The sequence below is a fragment of the Callithrix jacchus genome, chromosome 6 (assembly GCF_049354715.1).
Source record: "Callithrix jacchus isolate 240 chromosome 6, calJac240_pri, whole genome shotgun sequence".
NCBI classification, from domain to species: Eukaryota; Metazoa; Chordata; class Mammalia; order Primates; family Cebidae; genus Callithrix; species Callithrix jacchus.
The window spans coordinates 152,297,597-152,309,723 of NC_133507.1; the positions used below are offsets into that span (position 1 = coordinate 152,297,597).

General features: G+C 45.1%; 1 non-coding gene across 1 annotated transcript; it reads left to right on the forward strand.

Annotated features, from left to right (window-relative positions):
• The first annotated feature begins 4,213 nt into the window (after window positions 1-4,213).
• Window positions 4,214-4,320, forward strand: LOC118154908 (U6 spliceosomal RNA). The gene has a single exon (XR_004745161.1). It is a non-coding gene; the product is annotated as a U6 spliceosomal RNA (small nuclear RNA).
• Window positions 4,321-12,127: the final 7,807 nt, after the last annotated feature.

A 12,127-nucleotide genomic window follows, 5' to 3' on the forward strand; every position in this document is an offset into this window, starting at 1 on the left:
AACCCCATCTCTACTAAAAATACAAAAATTAGTTGGGCCTGGTGGCACATGCCTGTAATCCCAGGTACTCGGGAGGCTGAGGCAGGAGAATCGCTTGAACCCAGGAGTTGGATGTTGCAGTGAGCCGAGATCATGCCACTGGACTCCAGCCTGGAGACAGAACGAGACTCCGTCTCAATAAAAGAAAAGAAAAGAAATACTAGAGAAAGTCTTTTAGGGTGAAAGGAAGAGATTCACATGTTAAGCTGAATCCGAAGGGTAAATCCAAGTAAATAGTACCAGAAATCATACATATGTACATTTATATAACAGATAAATATGTTTTACTCTTATTTCTTCTTTTAACTTCCAAAAGACTCAAGTTTGTATAAAGCGGTAAGTATAGCTGTAGTGTTATGTCCACAAGATGTAGATCTGCTATCTATGATAAAAACAGCATAAAGGAGAGAGGAGGGATGGACTGAATCACACGAGGCAAAGTTTCTATATAGTAGCAGAATTGAGTTACTATTGATCTGCAGTGAACTGCGGTGAGTTAAGGTGCATATTGTGATGCCTAAAGCAACCACTAAGAAAAAAAACCTCAAAATGTTGTTTACAAATCAACAAAAGGTCAGATACAGTGGCTAAAGCCTGTAATCCCAGCACTTTGGGAGGCCGAGGTGGGTGGATCATGAGGTCAAGAGATCGAGACCATCCTGGTCAACATGATGAAACCCCGTCTCTACTAAAAATGCAAAAAATTAGCTGGGCATGGTGGCGCGTGCCTGTAATCCCAGCTACTCAGGAGGCTGGGGCAGGAGAATTGCCTGAACCCAGGAGGCGGAGGTTGCGGTGAGCCGAGATTGCGCCATTGCACTCCAGCCTGGGTAACAAGAGCGAAACTCCGTCTCAAAACATAAATAAATAAATAAAAATACAAAAATTAACTGGGCATGACGGTGTGTCATGCCTACTAGTAGTCCTAGCTACTCAGGAGGTAAGGTGGATCACCTAAATTCAGGGAGGTAGAGGCCACAGTGACCCGTGATCACACCACTACACTCCAGCCTGGGTGACAGAGTGAGACACTGTGTCAAGAAAAAAAGTTAAAATATGTTAAAATGACACACCGAAAATATGTATTCAACACAAAAGAAGGCAGTAATGAGAAACAGGGTAAAAAAGTGGTAGGAGACATTCAGAAAACAAATAGCAAAATGGCAACTGTAAATTCAAACATGGCAATACTTACATTAAGTGTGACTAGTCTAAACATTCTATCAAGGCAGTTACAGTCTAAGTGGGTAAAAAGCCAAATCTAGCTATTTTCTGTCTAGAGGAGACATCTTAGATTCAAAGACACAGATCGGTGGGAAATGAAGGATGGAGAAAGATAAACCTTGCAAACAGTTAAACAACAACTTCCCATATGACCTAGCAATTCCATTCTAAGGAATCTTCCCAAGAAAAGTGAACACTTCTGCCACACAGAGCCAGTACCTGAAGTTCAGGGCAGTGCTATTCATAATAACTATACCTGCAAACAGTCCGAATGCCCAACAGCTAATAAGTGTAGAAGCAAAGTCTGATGGAGTCACACGATGGAATTCCAGTCAACAATTAAGGGAAGATGCCGGTACACGCTACAACAGAATGCTCAAAAACATTACGTCAACTGAAAGAATCCATATACTATATGACCCCATTTATATGAACTGTCCCAAGTTTATGAGAACAAAAAGCAGATCTGTGGTTGTTTAGGGCTGAGGATGAGGCAAAAACTAATTGCAAATGGACATAAGGACACACTCTGGGGTGATTAAAATGTTCTAAGGCCGGGCGTGGTGGCTCACGCCTGTAATCCCAGCAGTTTGGGGATCACCTGAGGTTGGAAGTTCAAGACCAGCCTGGCCAACATGGAGAAACCCCATCTCTACTAAAAATACAAAATTAGCAGGGCATGGTGGCACACACCTGTGATCCCAGCTACTCGGGAAGCTGAGGCAGGAGAATCGCTTGAACCTGGGAGGCAGAGGTTACAGTGGTCCAAGATGGCACCATTGCACTTCAGCCAAGAGCAAAACTCTCTCAAAAAAAAAAAAAAAAGTTTTAACACTGGATTATATAGTTGCTCAATTCCATAAATTTACTAAAAATCATTGAATTGAAAAAAGTAGCAATTAACCAAAATAATGAAAAAGTAGCAGTTAACCAAAATAATGAAAAAAAGTATCATTTAACAAAAAATGATATTTGATAATATTTTGTTTCTATCCCGCTATCTTAAAGTTTAGAAACACTTTATTATTAGAAAAAAAAACAATAAAAGAACACTATTATTTTAAAAAGTTTGTATTTTTTTATTGACTAAACAATCTATTGAGAAATAAAATAATAATTGAAAATACATTTTTCTTAGCATAAAGTAGTGGTAAGATACTATTGTAATATAGAAATAAATAATAATTTCCAGGCTGGACACGGTGGCCCATTCCTGTAATCCCAGCACTTTGGGAGGCTGAAGCAGGTAGATTCTTTGAGCCTAGGAATGTGAGACCAGCCTAGGTAACATGGCAAAAGCCCATCTCTGCTAAAAATACAAAAAGCTGGGCGTGGTGGCACGCATCGATAGTCCAGCTACTTGGGTGGCTGAGGTGGTAGAATCACCACTTGAGCCTGGGAGGTTGAGGCTGCAGTGAGCCGTGACCGCACCGCACCACTGGAGTCTGTCCTGAGCCATGGGAATGAGATGCCGCCTCAAAAAAAAAAAAAAAAAAAAGAATAATTTCTGTTGTATCAAACTTTAAAATAAATTTTCAATTGAAGGTGAAATAAAGACATTTCTGAAGAAATTACAGCTGAGAGTATTCATAGCCTGCAGACTCACCAGATAAGAGATGCTATCGGGAGCTCATTAGCTGAAGAGAAATGATCCAGATGAGAACAGGAAGGAAGGCATCGAGACAGCCAGAAATACGAATCTATGGGTAATTATAAAAGATGATTTTATCTCTTTTCTTCATTTCTTTAAAAGGCAAAAACACTAATAATATATTATGGAGTTTATAACATGTGAAGCAAAGTCTATGACATGGATAGATCAAAGATAACATGGGAATAATTACACTAATGTAATGTAAACCGTTATACAGAAGCGGTTTAATATTAATTTAATGTAGATTGTGATAAATTAAGGATAAATGCTTTATTACCTCCCTGAAGCAACCACTTTAAAAAAATCAAATAAAAGGAAACAGATGTATATCTGAAAAACTAACAGGGAAGGTAAGATAAAATACCATACCATACCGGATTAATCCTCAAAGACAGAAAAACAGAAGCCGCAAATAACAGATAGGATAAATCAGAAACAGGTAGCAAAACTGAACCATAAAACTCAACCATATCAATACTTCCACTAAATGGAAACAGGGCAGCCACCCCATTTAAAAGACAACAATGGTTAAGATGATGGCAAGAATGAGAGGAAGAAACAAACAAAAACAATTGGACTGGATTAAAAAAAAAAAACAACAAGCCCCAACTACATACTGTTTACAATAGATGTACTTTTGGCCCAGGCACGGTGTAATCCCAGCACTTTGGGAGGCTGAGGCAGGTGGATCATGAGGTCAGGAGTTCGAGACCAGCCTGACAAAACTGGTGAAACCCCATCTCTACTAAAAATACAAAAATCAGCCGGGCACGGTAATACAAGCCTGTAATCCCAGCTACTCAGGAGGCTGAGGCAGGAGAATCGCTTGAACCTGGGAGGCACTCCAGCCTGGGTGACAGAGAGAGACTTCGTCTAAAAAAAAAAAAAAAAAAAAAGATGTACTTTAAAGATACAGTAATCAGTAATCACACTAATCACAAGAAAGCTGGCAACCATACTAATATCAATAGGCTTTGAGGCAAGAAGCATTACCAAAGATAAAGAGAGATGGTTCTTTTTTTTTTTTTTTTAAATGGAGTCTTGCTCCGCTAATTTTTGTATTTTTAGTAGAGATGGAGTTTCCCTGTGTTGGCCAGGATGACCAACAGAGCAAAAGGTCAAACTCCTGACCTCAGGTGATCCACCTGCCTCAGCCTCCCAAAGTGCTGTGATTACAGGCATGAGCCACCACGCCTGGTGAGAGATACTTCTTAATGATGATCAAATCAATGTATCAAGAAGACAACAATCCTAAATATGCCTGTTCCTAATGACAGTTTGAAAATACATGAAACAGTGTTGGCTTCGGCAGCGCATGGACTAAAATTGGAACGATACAGAGAAGATTAGCACAGCCCCTGCGCAAGGATGACAGGCAAATTCGTGAAGTGTTCCGTAACAAAAAAGAAAGAAAATACATGAAACAAAACTTGACAGAACTAAGTGGAGAAATAGATGAATTTGTAATCATCGTCACGTTGTCTCCAAAGATGGCCACCAGCAGTGCCACCATCATCCAACCACGTAGCACACCTCCCAACAAGAGATGGAGTCATTTTCCTCCTCTTTTAAAATTTTTACTATTTTGTTTTTGAGACAGTCTCGCTCTGTCATCCAGGCTAGAGTGAAGTGGCGGGATCTTGGTTCACTGCAACCTCCGCCTCCTGGGTTTAAGCAGTTCTCCTGCTGTGACCCCCGAGTAGCTGGTACTACAGGTGTGCGCCACTACACTTGGCTAATTTCTATATTTTTAGTAGAGACGGGTTTTGCTACGTTGGCCAGGGTGGTCTTGAACTCCTGACCGCAAGTGATCCACCCATCTTGGCCTCCCAAAGTGCTAGGATTACAGGCAGGAGCCACCGCACCTGACCATATTTTCCTATTCTTTAGATCAGCAAGGTCCTTATGACTTGCTTTGACTAACAGAATGTAGCAGAAATGATTCTGGGCCACTTCTAGCCTGGCCCTTAAGAGGCTGGAAGATTCTCTTTCACTCTGTTGAAAGCCAGCTGCCATGCAGAATACCTTGGACTAGACTATTGAAAATTGAGACATTCCATGGAGACAGAGAAGACACATGGACTAGAACTGATACATCCTTGCCAAGGTCCCAGCACGTAAGTGAAGTTAGCAGTAGCTGAGCTTCCAGATGATTCCAGCTGTCCAAATGACACCAGCAGGCCGCATGACCCAGTGGACCCACAGAATCATGGGGAATAATGAATTATCTGAAGCCATGAGATTTTGGGGTGGTTTGCTATGCAGCAGTCTATCAATGAAACATGGTTTTCTCTGTCATTGATGGGATAAGCAGACAAAAGCCAGTGAAGACAGCAGCTTCCTCTGGATGACCCCTTCACTTTGCTGCCACTGCCCAGCCCAAGGGAGTCAGTCATGGAAGCCCCCAAGGAGCAAGATGGCCAGCAGTCCCAGAGGTGGAAATGAGAGACGATGAGTAAAATGCTAAGTTGACTGAGGTTCTGGAGCTCTTGGTTGCAGTTGTTCTTCCAGACCAATAATTAAAAGCTCACGGGCTTTGAACAAGGCCAGAGGAGAAATGACTTAGTGCATGCATACAATGCGGGCGCTGGCTTCCTCTTTCATGAAAACCCTGCAGAGGTCAAAAGCTAGCTCCATCAGCTCTGCCAAGTATGCATTGTCCACACTGGACGGGGCCCTCCCAGACTTAAGATTTTTTCCATACGTTTTCTATTATTCAGTGGCTGGTGAAGTGAAGGGGGCTGTACAAACAGAGGAAGAAATGGATGGCTACATCTGCTCCTATTCTATATCCTGGTTTTGGAAACTCACAGCTTTCCTAACAAGGATGACTTCAGAAAGAGAAAAGAAAAGGTCATCAAAACAATCACTGATATCTCCAAGGAGGATGAAAGACACTCATGGGGCAGGACGGAACACCCCACTAAGCCCAGCCTACATCAACAGACCACACCCAGCCAACCCTGAGACACATGAGCACACCCAGCCAAGACCACCGAAGTCCTCCACAGTCCAGTCTCAGAATGGGCCAATCCCCAGCAGCACCTGAGACATCTGAGCGAGTCAGGCAGAGGACTGTCAAGCTCAGCCAACCTTCAGCTGACCCTGAGACGCCAGAGTGAGCTCAGCTGAGGTCAGCAGAACTTTTCAGGCATGCCCAGCCCAAATCAGCCAACCTCCAGCTGACTCGCAGCCTCATCAACACCACCCAGCTGCTCGTTAAGCTAGTCAAGGCTGGGCTCCCCATAACCTAAGGAGCAGATTCTACACTGCAGAGGCGCCCACGTGGCCCAAACCTCCTGCCACATGTTCCATCCAGGATCTAATACCTTCTAAGAGCTTCTACCTCATCAAATGCTTCAATCCTGGAAGAAGAGGTGAATGTCATGTCTTCCTGGCTCATGCTGGCCGGCCTATTTCTTGAACTACTGAATCCACCTTTGCAAAATTATGACTGAGGCAGTGAAAGAGATCTAATTCACTGATTCCATCTTGCTTCCAACCTCCAAGCTGTCCTTGTTCATTCCTCGGCGTAGGCTGAGCTAACTTTGGGAGAAACTTAATTTATAGCTTATAGATTAAAACAAAGACGATAACAGCCTTTCCCAAAGCAGACCTCTTTCTTGTCTGGGAATAAATTACCTTGGAGGACTCACATTAGCCACAAGGTTAGGAATTATGGTCTAGGAGTCTTGCAGCTGGAGGCCACAAGATTCTGACCCTCCTTAAACCGCTCCTAAGATCAGTACTTGAGATATTTTGCACACCCTGCACTTGATGGATCAGCTGGCCCCACCCAGACTGATAAACTGGCTCATCTGATCTTGCAGCCCCCACCCAGGAACTGACTCAGTGCAACAAGACAGCTTCAACTTCCCTTGATTTCATCTCTGACCAGTCAGCACTACTGGCTCACTGGCTTCCCCCCACCCACCAAGTTGTCCTTAAAAACTTTGCTCCCCGAGACCATCCTGGCCAACATGGCGAAACCCCGTCTCTACTAAAAATACAAAAATTAGCTGGGCGTGGTGGCGCGTGCCTGTAATCCCAGCTACTCAGGAGGCTGAGGCAGGAGAATTGCTTGAACCCAGGAGGCGGAGGTTGCAGTGAGCCGAGATCATGCTACTGCACTCCAGTCTGGCGATTGGTGACGGAGTGAGACTCTGTCTCAAAAAAAAAAAAAAAAAAAAAAAAAACCTTGCTCCCCGAATGCTGGAGGAGACTGATTTGAGTAATGATAAAAATCTCGTCTCCTGCACAGCCAGCTCTATGTGAATTACCCTTTCTCTGCTACAGTTCCCCTGTCTTGATAAACTTGCTCTGTCTATGCGCGGGCAAGGTGAACCCCTTGGGTGCTTGTACTATTGACGACAAATTCCACTTTCTTCCTCCTCATTGTTTAAGGATGAAGTTAGTGAAGCCAAACCCCAATGTAGGACCCACAATAACCTCTCCTCCCTACATGCATTCAAGGCTGGCAGACCCAAACCAAGGAGGGGCTGAGCATCAGGAGTTTTGTGTAACTTTTTATGAAGTTTACTCATGAGAAGAACGAACTTCAGCCAGGTCTGCTGCACCTGTTCCCTGCCCCACCTCCACTGGAGTCTGCCCTGGTTACCAAGACTCATTTGGTTCAGTCTCTGTGTTTTTCTCAGTCCGTTGTCACTGGCAGTGTCCTAGCAACTGAGAGACTTCACAGTGGTGTCAGGGCCATGTAGGGTCTGCTATGGCCATGATGCTCTGTGTCATGCTGGTCCTAGAGATGCCACGCCAGGTGGTGGGAGCAGTGCAGGGACTTGGACCAGGCCCAGCTCCCCAAGGACTTCTGGGCAAGAGGGTGGTTTTGGTCATAGGCGGAGTTTAGTTGAGAGCCTACTTTATGCAAGTAGAGACAGATTGGCCATTTCTATCCCTCTAGGGGGACAACATCACATTTTTGGAAACTCAGCCACATGGAAATGTAAAAACTGGAGGCCATTAATACAAAGTTGGAAACTGCCAACTCTTTATTTGGGCTTAAAATAGGGCTTTTAGAAGAGGACATAAAGAGAAAGCTAAACGTTCAGAACAAGTTGAGTTGATGGCTGGCATTGCAAGAAACGTTCAGTCTTTAGAAGATGCAGCACAATGTATCTGACATCAAGAATCTGCAACCAGAACAGCCTTCAAAATACATCAGAGGAAACAGAGCACCTTTAGACAGCATGAAATCATCCCTGGATGACCATGATGGTCTTCAGGGATGCATGAGGCTGCTTTCGCAAGAAGCCAGAGAAGAGAAGGAAGAGTGGGTGAACATGGTAAGCAGAATGAAATATAGAACACTCTACAGGCGATCAGACCAAGCCTCTGGGTGGCCACTCGCTTAAAGAGGAGTGTTTGGGGGCCTTCCTGGGAGAAGACAACATGGATGGTGGGAGCTCGCAACTGGGTGGAACAACTGCATTAGAAAGCCAGCGGCTCCTAGATTCTTCAAAAGGAGTTTGAAGAAGTGGATGCCACTCAAAGAGTTCTTAGCCAGGTGCAGTGGCTCACGCCTATAATCCCAGCACTTTGGGAGGCTAAGGCACGTGGATCGCCTGAGGTCAGGAGTTCGAGACCAGCCTGGCCAACATAGTGAAACCCTGTCTCTACTAAAAATACAATTAGCTGGATGTGGTGGCAGGTGCCGATAATCCCAGCTACTAGGGAAGGCTGAGGCAGGAGAATCATTTGAACCCAGGAGGCAGAGGTTGCATCACTGCACTCCAGCCCTCCAGCCTGGACAACAAGAGTAAAATTCCATCTCAAAACAAACAAACAAACAAACAAAAAACAGTTCTCGTAAGACACTATTTATTTATTTAATTTTAGACAGGGCTTGCTCTGTAGCCCAGGCTGCAGTGCAGTGGCACAAACATGGCTTGCTGTAGCTTGGACCTCCTGGGCTCAATCGGTCCTCCCACCTAGGCCTCCCAAGTAGCTGGAACTACAGGTGCACACCAGCACACGCCGCTAATTTTGGCATATTTTGTAGAGACAGGGACTTTGTATGTTGCTCATGTTGATCTCCAACTCCCCGGCTCAAGTAATCCACCCGTCTCAGCCTCCCCAAGTGTGGGGATTACAGCGGTGAGTCCCTGAGCCCAGCTAAAACACCTTAAAAGAAATCAAATGTCCACTAAATTAGCTGAAGGAGAGGAAATGATTGATGGCCTCATACTTAAAGTCTACAAACTGAGACAGCCTCACTGAAGTCAGACAAACACAGACAGGGGAGGCCGCAGCTCCAGCAGGAACTCCGAGTCCTTCCTGAATTGCATCAAGGAAAAGAAATCAGTGTGCACCAAATCGCCAATTGAGAGAGAATTTGCCCTTTAATGATAGAGGAGACTGTTTCTGAAGCAGATGGCAAGACCAGGCGTGCTGGAGACTTGTAAAGTACCAGCCCAAATTCTGTCAGGAAAATGCAGAAGAATCACAAGCTATCACTCAAGCTAGCTTATTTCCTGTAAGAGAAAAAAACCCACGATAATGGGCTCAGAGCTCTGCTGGCTGAAAAAAAAAAGACCTTAAAAACTTAAGAAAAATTATACATTAGTAAAAATGACTGGAGAAGAATGTTAATGCTTTCAAGAATATCCCTAATATTCCAAATGGGCATTTGGCCAAGGCCAAGAGAATCACCAGGCAGGGCTGCCACAGTAAACGTATGATGCCCAGCTAAATTTGATAGGCTCATACTACACAAATTATCATTATTATTCTATTTTGTGAGACAAGGTCTCATTCTGTCACCCAGGCTGGAGTGCTGTGGTGCAATCACAGCTCACTGCAGCCTCAACTTCCTGGGCTCAAGCAATCCTCCTGCCTCAGCCTCCTGAGCAGCAGGGATTACAGGCGGGCACCACCATGCCCCGCTAATTTTTAAATGTTTTTTTGTAGAGATGGGGGTCTCACTTTGTTGCACAGGCTGGTATCCAGCTCCTGGGCTCAAGCGATCCTCCTGCCTCAGCCTCCTAAAGTGCGGGGGTTACCGGTGTGAGCCCCTGCACTGGGCTATTTCTGATCTTTATTGAACAAATCTAACTATCTTTTTCAGCTGTCTTTAAAGACTTATCCATATTCGGATTTTCATTGTCTCTGCCCAACTCTCTCCTCCCTTCATTCTAATTGTCCTCCACAGCTCCTTTCCCACCATCCTCACCTGCTCATTCGTTATAGCCCAGTGAGAGCTCCAGGCTATACATCCAGCCAGCCTCAGCCCAAACTCTGCCTCAGCCATCGACTAAATGTGTGACCTCGAAAAAGTACGTGTGTGTGTGTGTGTGTGTGTGTGACACAGTTTCACTCTGTCACCCAGGTTAGACTGCAATGGTGTGATCTCAGCTCCACACAACCTCCACCTCCCAGGTTCTAACAATTCTCCTGCCTCAGCCTCCTGAGTAGCTGGAACTAGAGGTGCACAACACCATGCCTGGATAATTTTTATATTTTTAGTAGAGATGGGGTTTCACCATGTTGGCCAGGCTGGTCTCGAACTCCTGACCTAAGGTGATCCACCCACCTCGGCCTCCCAAAGTGCTGGGATTATAGGCATGAGCCACCACACCCGGCCACCTTAATGTTTTGTACATCAGTTTCCTTGTCTGTAAAACCAGGATAAAAGTGGTACCTTTACATAAGGGATATGTTCAAATTAAGGGAAATAATATGTCAAACACTTGGAAGTATTATCCAACGGAATTCAGTAAGCACTAAAGGCGATAAAGCACATAACCTGCCATCAGCAGTTCCTGAACAACCATGTCTTGAGGTAGACATTGTAACAGCTCCTGGGTGTCTGAAAGTAATGAAGACGAAGTTGCTGTCACTCGGTCTCTTCGTGCAGAAAGGAAGAAAGGTGAGAAAACAACAAGCAATGTGATGGAATGGAACGTCGTATCATAAAGTAAGAGTTCACCAGTCACTGCTTTCCCTGGGGTCCAGTAAGAGACCCTGACCCAGTCATTCACGAAGAGAAGGAGGGAATTCTGGGAACAGAGGAAGGATAGGCTCAGTTTTCCAACAAGCCAGATGCTCATCAACTAAAGCTTGAGAAACTTCCATTTTGCACAGTGAGTCACACCTGCTGCCTGATGACCAGCGCCTCTTCCTCCGCCCTCCCTAATTTGTTTTCCTGCACGTGGTTACTAGACTGACACTAGACCCCTCATCCGACCACCTGCTGCTGCCTGTTGAGCAACTGTTCTTCCTTGCCCCACCTGTTTCCCTTCTCCCGTTTTAATATAAACACCTAACTTTTTTTCTTTTTGAGACAGAGTTTTGCTCTTGTTGCCCAGTCTGGAGGGCAATGGCACGATCTCAGCTCACTGCAACCTCCGCCTCCTAGGTTCAAGCAATTCTCCTGCCTCAGCCTCCTGAGTATGTGGGATTACAGGCACCCACCACCACACCCAGCTAATTTCTTGTGTTTTTAGTAGAGATGGGGTTTCACACTCTTAGACAGGCTCGTCTCGAACTTCCTGACCTCAGGTGATGAGCCCACCTCAGCCTCCCAAAGTGCTGGGATTACAAGCAGGAGCCACCGCACCCAGCCTAAATCCCTAACTTTAGTGGGCGAGGGAAAGACATATCTGGGGCTTCCTCCCACCCCTCCAGCTGACACCACCTCTAATAAAGCCATGTGCCATGGCAATACTCTTTGTCTCAGTGACTGGCTTTCTGTGTGGCAAGCGGCGGGACCTAGGCTGAACCCCTAGCAATCAGTTAACAGGCATTACTGTTTTGAAGGCTCCAAGTCACTAAAGGAGAGGAGGGGTGGGCGGGAAAAAAAAGGACAGGAGGTTGAGAATAACAGACAGCAGGACAGACAAATCATTAACGATGCTGATGGCAGACAGTATAGATTCTGCAGGTGGCCTGCATGGGTTCAAATCCTGGTTCTACCGCTTAGCAGCTTTGTGACTTTGGGAAAATTAAATACTTTCAATGCCTCAGTTTCCAGGTCTATAAAATGGGGACAGTAGTAATGGTAGTAATAATGACCTCATAGAAATGGGAGAAATTGGCCGGGGGCGGTGGCTCACGCCTGTAATCCCAGCATTTTGGAAGGCCAAGGCGGGCAGATCACGAGGTCAAGAGATTGAGACCATTCTGGCCAACATGGTGAAACCCCGTCTCTACAAAATTATCTGGGCACAGTGGCAGGTACCTGAAATCCCAGCTACT